This window comes from Xiphophorus hellerii, chromosome 3 (assembly GCF_003331165.1).
Source record: "Xiphophorus hellerii strain 12219 chromosome 3, Xiphophorus_hellerii-4.1, whole genome shotgun sequence".
In the NCBI taxonomy this organism is placed as follows: Eukaryota; Metazoa; Chordata; class Actinopteri; order Cyprinodontiformes; family Poeciliidae; genus Xiphophorus; species Xiphophorus hellerii.
In genome coordinates, this window is record NC_045674.1 from 7509005 (window position 1) to 7521630 (window position 12626).

At 39.0% G+C, this 12626-nt stretch overlaps 1 protein-coding gene across 3 annotated transcripts in view; it reads left to right on the forward strand.

Moving 5' to 3' along the window:
- Nucleotides 1-12626, forward strand: part of rftn1b (raftlin, lipid raft linker 1b) — a 149759-nt gene that overhangs the window by 21540 nt on the left and 115593 nt on the right. The gene's annotated exons all lie outside the window — the stretch shown is intronic.

Sequence of the window (12626 nt, forward strand, 5' to 3'; positions counted from 1 at the left end):
TACATCCAGTATGATTAATTTGACCTCTGAAAATGCCACTATGCCACATCCCCAGGAGAAAAAAACATTAAGGATAGGAGAGATCTGTGTCTCATGGAGTGAGAGCACGCTGGCTATAATTTTCATCACAATTTTCTCATAATGACAGAGTGTTAATTAGTGCTTGTTGCCTGTATGGCAGCATCTATTATAATTTCACTCCTGACAGTTAGTCAGTCATGATTTGTGCTAATGATATAGAACTTTCTAGACCAATTTGTGTCAAACATGCAGCTGGCGGCCGTATATAATGCGTACCAGAGTCGTTCCTACTACAGAAGGGGATGCAAACGAACTAAATGGACATCACCTAATTGTTTGGAAGGTGTGTTGTTCAAGGTCAGAAGTTTTATCTTGAGAAAATTGTGGTTAGTGGTTGGTTTTATAAAGCAACTAAAGATTTTCTGAAGGCTTCCTTTTAGAACATGAACGTGTGACACCTCCCTTCACAAAAGTATCCAACTAGTTATGAAGAAAAGGAGCCTGTCGAGTCTTCTGTGCTTCTTCCTCTCTCCCATCAGAGGTGTATGTAAGATGGAAGGTGGCCATTTTTTCTGAAATGGAGAATTGGTATTGTTTGGAAAGGAGCACTCAAGGGTGCCTGTGAAGAATTCGCTCAACATTGTGGATTAACCTAGATTAAATTATTTGAAAGGTTGAATTGTTTCAGGAGAAGAAAAACAACTGTTTTTGGTCAAAATTATCTAAAGATTTTATTGTGACGACAAACTAAAGAAGTAAAAAGAGAGAACAAACAAACGTGGCTACAAATACAAAATGTTTTTAAAAGCTCAGAACACTTTTAGCAAAGTTTGCAAATAAGCAAATAAGTAGAAAAGGCACAAATAGAAACAATACAATATGGTTAAAATACATTAGATGCCTTCTATTAATATATTTGCAAAATAACTAATTACCTAGATGTTTCATTCAAACATAAAACTCCAAATGGAAACTCCAGGCAGGATAAGAATGCAGAAAATATTTAGAAAACAACAAAATTGCAAGGTTACTACATAATTTGTATTTAATGGGTTTGTATTTTCCCAGAATTTTCAAGTTAAATTAATATTTTATTGTTTTTCAGGGTCGTAATGTGCCACAGGGACATTGATATTCTTAGTATAAAAATATGCTGACAAATTGACCTCCAAAGCAAATGGTAGACCATTAAACAAATGTAGCCTAGTGTAAGTGTTGACAGCTGGGTTTGACCCTTTAATTTGAGTCCTAAAGGCTGATGTCTTGCATTTTTCCGACTTGTTTCTGGTTCAGTACACCTTGTACACATAAAATTACACATTTTATTTAATGTGTCATTACTAGCTCACTAGCAGAACTCACTGATTCTCTGAGCGATTACTCCACTATTGGACCCGGTAGTGCTGAAGCATGGTCTTGAACATGCAAGACTCAGAAGGTGTTTAACCATTTTGCCAGTCTTCATGCAGAAATGCTGCTCCTGTTATATTTCTACAAGCTGCTTGCTGAAATGAAGTCAACTTTTGGATCTTTTTAGTTGCAAGTTGAAAATACACCCAGATCTCCTCGGTACTATTAAATACAAGACGTATTTCTGAGATTCAAATATGTAGCAACATTTGAACGTATAGAGTTTATACAGACTGTCCGACGACCGCGTACTCGGTGTTGGACAGTAAACTTCTTGACTAGAAGCAGCGTTCACATCGAACCGTTTTGTATGTGACATCAAGTTGATAAGGTTGAGAGTTGGCATAAGCAGTTACAAGCATTGGCTTGACTGCCATTATCTGCTAGCATCCATTAGGATTGTGAGAAAGGAAGGAATTTGTCACAAGAAATGTAGGGAGTCGGTGCGCTCGAATATGAAATCTCAAATGTGGAGTCACGTATTATGCCCAAAACACCTGAGTTTATGGGAGCCTTTAGTGTGCTTTTTGCCTTTATGTCAGCTGTGTGATTGACTGACGACCTGTACAGGCTGCACCCCACTTTTCACTCGCTGACTGCTCAGATAGAGTTCAGCCCCCAAGGTCCATGAATAGGATTAGGCAGGTATAGAAGATGGATGGATTGATAAACACACCATTCTCCTGTCCCTCTCTGATTATCCTTTATTACAGAAGACAGAAAGCCTGCTGGAGTAAGGTCTGGGGTAATATAGGTTTAGGCATGGTATTAGAGTGAGATTAGGGTTAAACATATAATGGAGGTCACAAAGGCTGAGGTAAGTTAATGGGAAATAAATGCACCAGGTGGAGGAGGAGCCTGACTGGTATATATAGCCATAGCTCAGTTATTTCTGGCCCCAAGAGTTACGGCTGAAGTGGTGGTGGGTGGGGGTTGGGTGGAGGTTTGTTGTGGGGGTGGGGGGTGCCACAGGAAGCAGGGAGATGTAGTGTGTTGTGTGCTCATCCTGACAGTTGATTAGTCTCCATTACTTTGCGAGGCGGACGAGGTGGATGGATGAAGGAACGTCCGGGGGGCCAGACATCCTCTGGGACCTGACATGAGGGCGGGGCACAGATTGGGTGCCTCATTATAACAGTGTGTGTGTGTGATTCATGGCCATTTTTTTATCATTAGCCTCAATAACAGTGGGGGTTCAGACCTTATAGTAATCAGTTTCCTTTTAGCCACTGCCAGTCTATATTTCCTTCTTTGTTACGTGTGTGTTTGCTGGCTTCCCAGTGGAGCACATTAAATTAAAGAAATATGTATGTACATGTGGCCCCAGAGTGTGAAATATTTCATGCATTCAGCAGATTTTCAGGTTGAAGGGTTAGTGTGTAACTCGTGGCTGTAATTACTCTGTACCATGTACCAAAGTGAAGGTACTGATTCATGTGTCTGACTTTTTTCTACAGGAAACCTGTAAAATATTTAAGCACATTCAAAGATTATGAATAAGAAAACAGGCAGTGATAGTTACTGTAGAGCTGGAGGGCCATGAATACTGACTTTCACATAGTTAGCCAAAGACAGATCCCTAGTTGATTATTTTTACATTTTGGGTAATTTAACTTACTTTTGTGTCAAATAATAAATTGCATTGCTTTAGGATACCATGTCGACTAATCAATATGTTCATTCTCCATTGTAATAAGAAAAACTAAAAAGTTTCCTGTACATTATGATGCTTCTGATCATGCAAATGGTTCTGGCTTATTTTATTTTCTTATCTTTATTGTTATCTAGAAAGTAAGGACTGCCACTGTCTTTCTGCTGCTAGGATTCATTTGCATATAGACATAAACTCTGGAGAAAGTTTGTGGCTGCATGACAGACTCCCAAGTGAACAATTATCTTTTCTTCTCTCATGGCATTTACAAAGTTATGGATGTTGTTGTGGCTGCGATGTGAAGTAGCCATCTATTCCTTTCAAACGTGCAGCTTATTGGCCAAAACCAAAAGTGTGTAAATCTCCAAATAAAGCCGGTTTGTTAATCAGCTGTGAGTTTTTCCTCCCCAGAAAACTCAAATGCCTGACAGTCAGATTTACTCTGTCAACAAGTTGAATTCAATCACAATGTTTGTGATTTTATAACATCCAGAGCTGCTATTTAAAGTATGGAATGGTTTCTTCATGACTTCAACTAGTATATTTTGCAAATTCCCCAAAAGTCACTATTTTAGCGGAAGTTGAAGGCCGATTTTTTCCCCCTCCTTTTCTGCTTAGGTGACTTGTTCTTGGTTTTGCCACGGCATGTCACATATGCTTATAAAGAGCAAAATATCTCTCTAAATGTAGAGAAGCGGCAGAACTCTGCCTCAACATATTTCACAAGAAATGTTTTGTTTCCCGTTTTCCTCACAAACTGCAGAGTGCACCCTCGTGATGGTGGGTTCACTCCACTTCTGCACCATGAATAATGTTTGCTGTAATTGCTCGCCACAGAATTAGATCATAGCACGGCTGCTGCTGTTGCCACCGCCACAGTGTCCCCGCAGGTTAGTCACCAGTCGCCAAATGTACAAAAATAACACCTTTCAGCACAGAAACACTGATGAGAGACGAGGTAAATTGGTGAAGAGCTGCGTGTAATAAACCCGTTCTGAATATCAGCGTGGGCCCACCAATGAGCTGCTGTTCAGTTTCAAGGCCTGATTCAACCTTTAAACTCTTAAAAAACAGGAAAAAACCGAAACACGGAGTTTGTTTGATATTGAGATCATGACCCCACAGGGAGTCTAGGAAGCGCTCGGCTGTTTCCGTGTTAGATGATGTGGAAAGCGACCATTTCACTCTAAATACAAGCGCTGCCGACTCTGGGATGTTATTTTCCATGATGTGATTTTCAGATGTTTAAAACGCCAGGAGGAATTGAAACATTGAATACTTGCTCAATATGCAGGATGTCTGCAGCTCTGTACGCACGGGGAATGCTGCAAAAATAAAGATGTTGCCGTGGACATGGATGCCGGTTAGGACGCGCTCACACACGGATCCAGATCCAGGCACACACAGCGTTTGATATCATCGCAGGAACGAGACACCTCATTTATATGCAAAGCCCCAGGAGCCCCGAGTCCCCTTGTTAATATGAGTTGTAGCAGTGGTGGCAGGTGACTGAGAAGCCCCCCATTCATCCCAATCCTCCATCTATTATTCCTCTTAAACGTAAGACTGAGCTGCAGGAAGGGTCAGCAGGAACGACAAGCGGCAGAGTTGCTTTTCCGAGGGGAGATTAGTCGCCGGCTGGTGGGGAAGCCCGGATTTATCCTCCGGCTCCTCAGCTTGAGAGGTGGAATTGAATCACAGTTATTGAAGGGGAGAATGACATTGAAGACTGAATTCACGGTCATGTGGTTTTTACATTAGATTTCCATTACAGCTCCAGTGCCCAAGGTTTGGTTCCGCAGCTGGAATAAAAACGCGACTTTAGGTTAGATGCAGCCAAACTCAGCAGAATACAAACCAAGCAGTGATTTTGGTCGGATAATGGATTACAACCAATATTAGGGTTGTTTATATTTATTTTACCGATTTGCAATGGCTATGATGCTTTGCATACACCTTGGATTTTGCTCTAACTTTTTTTGTCTTGTGACGCAAACAAAGGTTTGGCATGTTTTACATATTGTCCCACACGTCTTAACAATTGAGTAAATTCTTGCTCATTTCTGTTAAATCTTTCAATAGTCTTTACTTTATGTAATGCATTTGATGTTCACCACCATGTTTATGAAAATAAAAGATACATCTTAATATTTTTCAGTATTCACCCACTCTGAGTTTGATTATATGTTGTTCCCTAATTAGTCTGAGTTTTATGAAAACTTTTTAAAATTAAAATTCTTTGTAAGTGTTTCAAAGTTTTTCTTACACTATTTGAATTTTTAATTATTTTCTGCCCAACCATGTACCTGATGGTTTCAAAGAGTTCAGTGTTTTGTTAACCTAGGACTGAATAACTTTAAGAGAAAATCTGACTTTGGTTCTAAAGTAACAGTGACTGTTGAATTGAATGTCCCCCATTTTTTAAAAAGTGGACACTGACCCACTTTTTGTCAAAAATATATCTACCCATTTCCTGCACTCAGAGAAATTAAGTTTATTCATTCTTCATTTGAGCTTTTCCGACCCACAACATTAAAAATTAAATATTATGATTTCTGCCCTTAGCCTCCTTTATCTTTGGTTGGTTCAATCTGACTCATTCTCTGTGTTGTTATTGTAGGTCAGACAGTAAACAGCCAAGAATAGAAAACTTTACCCAAAGCAATAAGTGAAGAAGAGCTTTTAACTGCAGATGTTCAGTGTTCCTGCAAAAGCCAGCTGTTCTACAGCACTTAAACAAGAGCAAAAATAAACTTCTATATAAACTAGGGCTGCAAATTTCTCTTTATCAATATCGTTGTATGAAATAACAATATTAAAAAGAACTGCTTGGACTCCAGGGTAATTAATAATTTTCTGGGTTTGAATCTTGGCTTTGGGTCTTTCTGCATGGAGTTTCTAGGTTCTCCCTTTGCACGGATGGTTTCTCTCTGGGTACTCCGGCTTTCTTCCACTATCCAAAAACATTAGTGTTGGTTTGTTGGTCCCTCTAGATTGGACTTCTGTAAAGATATTCTTATTCTTTTCAAAATCACTTAAAGCAGTTAAAATGAAATAAAAATAAATGTTTGAGTATGTGTTAAATTAAGCAGAAGGATAAAGATTTTAATTTATCTTTCATATCATTTCGGTGTTTTGTTTAGACTTCAAGCAGACTTATAAATTGAATTAGACTTGGGGTGAAATCTGACATGGAAATAGAACAAACATTAATTGTGAAGCTCTGTGCTTCACAGGCGGCAATATGTAAATCTGCATTAATATGGAATAAGAAGGCAATGGTGCAAATTTAGGTTAGTATAATCTCTTGGTTCAATCTACACTCAGCTGGACCCTAAATGACTTGGATTTTATTTCAGATTCCTCCAGCAAAAAAGCGCAGACTGGTTGTTTACTGACACAGATGTAACAGCGGCGTTTTAGGCGTGTGACAGGGCCGGATCTCAGCAGGCTCAACAGCTGCAACTGCTGACAAAGTTCTGAGCAACAGGAAACACAGATTTTCTGCCCGGCTCCTTCCTCTTTCCCTTCTGCTCAGCAGTATGTTTAAGATAAGCTCATTTTGTCATGTTTTCAAATGTGCTGTGTTTGTGAACGAAATGTAATTTTGCTCACGCAGAGAGATATCTTTGCCATGATTTGATTCGGGCTGTCTGGTTCTGAAAGCAATGCGGGTTTCGCAGCTGCGTGCCAATTTTTATTGGAAATAAGATAAAGGGTCAGAAGGATGGAGGAATATAAAGCGGGAGCGCAGGTGCAAAACAATAAATAAGATTCAGAGACACTTTTGGATGTGTTGAGCATTTGTTTTCTGAAATCCTTCAAGATGTCTGAGATTCCAGTCATAACTGGGATTTCTTAATAACGCTTATTGTCAGTCCCTCTGCATCAACATAACAACACACCCTGGGGCGATGTGGGTTTTTAATTTTGAGATCTAAGCTTTGCATTCTCGGTCAGGAATCTACGTCATTAGACGATTAACTGAGTGTCATGAGTAGAGAGGAAATGAAGGGAGAGAGATTTCAGCCATGATAGGAAGTGTTTGTGGTGTGTGTGTGTGTGTGTAGGGGTGTACTCGTGTGACACTGTCTGCACACTCTTGTCTCGGTGCATGTCGGTTTGTCTTGCGTTTAGGTTTGTTTGTACTTCTGCTGCATTTCATCCAGCCTTCCTGCTTGTTTCATCCTCTAACATGGCCTGTAGGCCTAACATGCTGTTTTTTTCCCGCCTGCCTGACAGAAAATACGCCTGAGCGCCCCCTCAAAGCTTTATTGGCTCTTATTGCCCTCTCACTCAGATCCAATATGCCAGTATTGATTGTGTCGAAATGCAATCAGGGTCTCCACAGCAGAAGAGCAAACAGTCTAAATTTAACAAAACACCTCCGCCGGTCTGCAGCCTGCCCCTGAAAGCGCCTCCCATAAAGGAACAAATGTATTTATGTGTGCGTGATAGGGTAGAGGATCTTTCTCAGCTATTTTTAGATGCCAAGAAGCCTGAGAGGCGGCAAAAAGTGGATATACAGGAAGTGACCTCAGCTTTGAACTCCCTTCCTGCCAAGTGGACAAAGGAAAATATGTTTTAAGGTTCAGCCTCAGATCTCAGAGGGGTAACACTATTAAGCAAGCTCAAACCAGATGGAGTTTGCTCATGTTTACTGCTGGACAATACCTAAAACTCCTCAGAGGAATAACGGCGGCTACGACAACAGCTCCGATCCTAACTCAGTTTTTCCACATCAGGCTCTTTGTTCTTCCATGCTAAAGCGAGGGGATTCACACGCCTTTTGTCACATCTTCTAAAGGAATTACACAAACACTTTGTTCACAGGAATAGCAGGTTGCATGAAGAGAGAAGTGTGAAGAATGTAGATATTATAACAGCTAAACTGCTGCTTTGAAACAAGAAGAATGTTGCAGAAAACGGTGTGAAAGATGTGAGCTAACACTTGCCTGAGGCCATGGCTGTCAACTGAAAAAAGGTGTACTGCGTCCTCTGGGTGAGGAGCCACTCTCTGCCTCAGGTGGAGGAGTTCGAGAGTCTTAGTGTCCTGTTCACTTGCGGACGTAGGATGGAGTGGGAGATGGAGAGATTGTGCTGCTCTTGTGTGTTGTGGTGAAGACAAAAGATGAAACAAAAATCAAAGCTTTCAATTTATAAGTTTGTTCACCTTCCAACCTTGAAACATCTTTGTGAAATATGGATCACAGAGATTTCTTTGAATGCATTTCTTTTGAAGGTGGGTTAAATGGATAAACACCAACAAAAAAACTTTAAGGAATCACTTTGTTAGTCACAAATGGTTGTTCTGCTTCCATATTCCATTTAACCACTTGAACCACGATTCTCCACTATCACAGCATGTGAACAAATATTAAAAACAAAATGTGTAGCCAGACCTAACTGCTTTTATTTCAACAGAAGAGTGACAATAAGTACTATGTAATTATGTATCTCTGCTCTCTATTGTGCAACAACTACTAACATTTTTACTTTTGTCCAAGTCTGTGAAAAAAATAAATAGTGCGCTTCACTGGTACTTTTCTGTAGCGCCTATTTACAGCACTGCAGAACAAGGTTACATTGTTTAAGTGTAGTAAAGATGTAGCTGCTTAAAGCTTTTTATTAAATAATTGTTAGTCAGTAAATTGTTCAATGACAAACATCTTTATGACACCAAATTTTTTATTTCCTCTTCAACATAATTGGCAGGCATAATCTCCTCCTTCAGATGTGAAATGATGTATTTGATATTTTTTTATAAGATCACAAAGTTTTATTGATTTGGGGAAAGCAAAGACGTTATGACTGGATAAAGGGACCAAAACATAAACAGGCTTGATACTGTGAGAAAAAGCCTGCTTGACATTTTTCCAGGGTTTGGAAATGATTTTATGAGCATAAGAGGTTCAACGTTTTTTTTCATCTCATAAACATGTCACGCAATCTCTCAGCCAAAATGAAAACAAGCAATCATTGAAACCAAAACTCATAGATTCCTCCCAACGTGGAAATGTGCAAACTGACACTACCAGCCATCCTGTAATTTTGTTGACAGAAAGAAAGCTTGGAGAATACTCTAAAAATCTTATGATTGTTAATGATAACCACACTGAATATACAGTACTAGTTGTGCTCTTCTTCACTGTGGTGAGACACGTTATAGTTTGATCAGCCTGAATTTTTTCCACCTGTAAAACTGTCCTTTTCAGAGCAGCTCATGCAACCTTGGAGACTGATTATAATTTGCATGATTGGAAAAAATGAAATTTTTGTCCTCACAACCACAACATCCTTGTAAACAGAAATGACTCATGGCACTAAATTGCTTGTTTTTCACCTGGCATTAATCACTTTTATGAGAGAAAGTGTCTTTTTCTGTTAGCAGTTATCTGAAAAAAAAATTAAAGCCTTCATTTAAAAAAAAAAAAAAATAGTCCCTGCCAACAAAACAACGGTTGATTCTTGATTAGGTTTGGTGCATTCACAGGAGCGTTTCCATTAAGACTGTCAATAACACAACACATTGTATGTGTGGTATTGAATAGCCATGCTGTGTTCTCAGTGGGAACACAATTTGAAGTCAATCACTCTACTGCGAGAAAGATTATTCACAAGTGGAAAACATTTAAGGCAGTCGACAGTCTTCACCGGAGTGAATGTCCCAGCAAGTTACCAGCAAGTTCAGACCTTTAACTGCTAAGAGAAATAAAAAAAAAAGCACAAAAGTACAATGTTAGTCCATACCTGGCTTTTGGTATTAAATGTTGAAGTTCACTTGAGCACAATCAGAACATAAATGGCTTATTTTTAAAGGTTAAATCAGAAATTCTCTCTTTTTATAAAGCGAATTATGAGTTAGGCTTGCAACTTTCCAGCTACATATACCACAACTGTCTAGAACAATTTTGTTTGCGTAAATGTTTACTCATGAAACACCATGATTGGAGGAAAGCAAATGCAACATATCACAAGATTAGCTTGGTCTGCTAATGTTTCTGACAACCTGTTGGGTTATATGGTACTCAGTTTTTCAGTTACATGTTTTGGTTTCATTTTTGCTTGATAGATAATGACAGTCCCTGTGACATGTTAACACCAGGTTTAGAGAAAAGCAAACATCATACCATACCAGCTGAAATGACTTATGACAACTTTCAATCATGGGGGGTGAAGGTGAGATAGTCTGCACTTATTTCTCAGCTGGAAGCCTTATAGCCAATGAATGTGTCAAAACAATTAACCTTTCTGTACATTAAAGTATTAACAAGAAATTTGAAGCCGTCCACATTGAACCATCAACAATAGAATAATCCCCAAAAAACAGTGAAACAGAGGGATTTGTTATTTCTTAAGATTTGAGATATAATTGAAATAGTTAGAGATCAATGCTATAGGTTTTTTTTTTAGATTAAGGTGTATTTTCATTTTCTTATGACCGTATATTAATGTGAAAGAAATAGTTCTGATGTCAGATTTTGTTGCAAGTCGGTAAGCGTTTACTGAAGACTGACAGGTAATAAATAACTTTGACTGACCGACTGACTGGGTGGGTATTTATTTCCCTTCATGATCCTTTCAGATATAAAATAAAGTGCTTGATAAGCAGGTCTATGTCCTTCAAACAGCCTCCTAAAAATTCATAAAACATCAAATATCTATGTGGCAAAAATTGCAAACTGAAAAAACCCAGACGTGAGGAAAACATCGCTGGTTAACATCTATTTTCCTGTCGTTTTGCGGATGGAGGAATTGGTGGATGTTCACCTTCTACTCCAGGTTCATATTATAAGCATGTGTCTGTTTAGTTAAAAACAGAGACAGTGATTTAGAGAAATAATTTTTTTTTTGTTGTGTCTGGTTTTGTCCATGTTCCAGCTTCTATTCCCACTACTATTAACCAGTTCCAGCTTCAGACCTTCTGATGTTGCCCGCACCCTTCCCAGTGGACGTGTTAGGAACCGGGCGCCAAGCATTTATCAAAAGCATATTTGAAATTCACTCTAGTTTGACCGATTTGGCATGTAGGTTTCCTATTTCTGCAGCACCACCCCTCTGTTAATGCCAGACTCTCAGCTCCCCTGTTAAGAGTCACAGCGTCAATGAGAAACAAGATGCACTTTTGTTCATGTATTTCACAAATGGATTGGAAAATTCAGAGAAAATCCAGTTCAAATTGTTCTATTTCACTCAGAATGTGCAGTGACAGAGTCAGATTGAAACAGGAGACGAGTAAGACCTGCTTCTGTTTCCAACTCGTCCCATCAAGGGGCGGCAGTCATAAACAAGGTGCTGATTGGGGTCGATTAGCGCGCACATTACGGTGTGATTGCACTAACACCCACGTGGGCATGCAGAAAGCGATTTGTGAGTGTGATGAATTTGCAGTGATGGAGGAGAGATGAGGGAAAAGCAATCAGAGTTCATCATCCCCAGCTGCAACATGGAGGGAGAATTCTCTATTCTTCTCTGATGAGGCCAATGGCCTCCTGATGAGCTAGACCCAATACTTTATGATTATATGTGTACACAAGGTGCTGCAGCGAGTGAATAAGCTTATTTTCACATTTGGCTGTGTGACATTTACTGTAAGTCTGAAAGTGCATCCTCTTGATTTAGAGATTTCATGTCTTAGGTCATGTTCATGTTTTCTACTGCTTTACACTTGTGCATATGTATTAATTAGTTTTATTTTGTAACCAGGTTGCTGTGTATTGCAGACTTCTGCCCAGATCCAGATCTCAATGGGGTTTACCTGGTTAAATAAAGGAAATTAAAAAAATAAAATAATAATAACAATGATGGTCCGATTCTCACAAGGCTGAAAAATGATTTACATCAAACCTATAAAACACTGGAGATAAAGCCATAATTTAAAGTGTGTGGAAAAAAAATAACTTAAAACTGTTTTCTGTAAGGCTCATGTTTTAGATTTTTTTTCAGGTGGTCATTATCAGTGCCTGTAAAACAAGCCCAAATCACCACCCTTCCATCCACCACCAAGTTTTACAACTGTTTTGAGCTATTAAAGCTACTATTCTGTGTTTAGTTTTCTCCAAAAATCAAACTTTGTGAATTATAACTTCTTCTTTGGTTTCATCCGTCTCCAGACAGTTCCATTCAGATGCAACTTCAAAAAAGTATATCTCTTTTTAGTGAGAAGAGATTTTCTCTTGGCAATCCTTCCACACAAGCTATAAGTTCAGTATCTTTCTGATTGTCCAGTCGGATAATACATCATGTAGCTCCTGAGTTTTTACAATGTATCTACAATTTTGTTGTAGATTTGCTGCTGTTCTTAGATATTGTCCTAATGACAGAGTTGGCCCAAGGCAATGCAAGTGGAGCTGCCGCTTAGGGCCCCAACACCACCAGGGGACTCCCAAGAGCGTCATTTGATTTTATTTTGTAGCGATTGCTTGTTTTGCACATTTTATTGTTCCAAATTTGAAAAACAAAAGTTGTTAAGCTTCTTTACTGTGAATTTAGTGTTTGTTTGAAGATGTTACTTTTGAATAGTTAAATTAATATGCTATGCTAA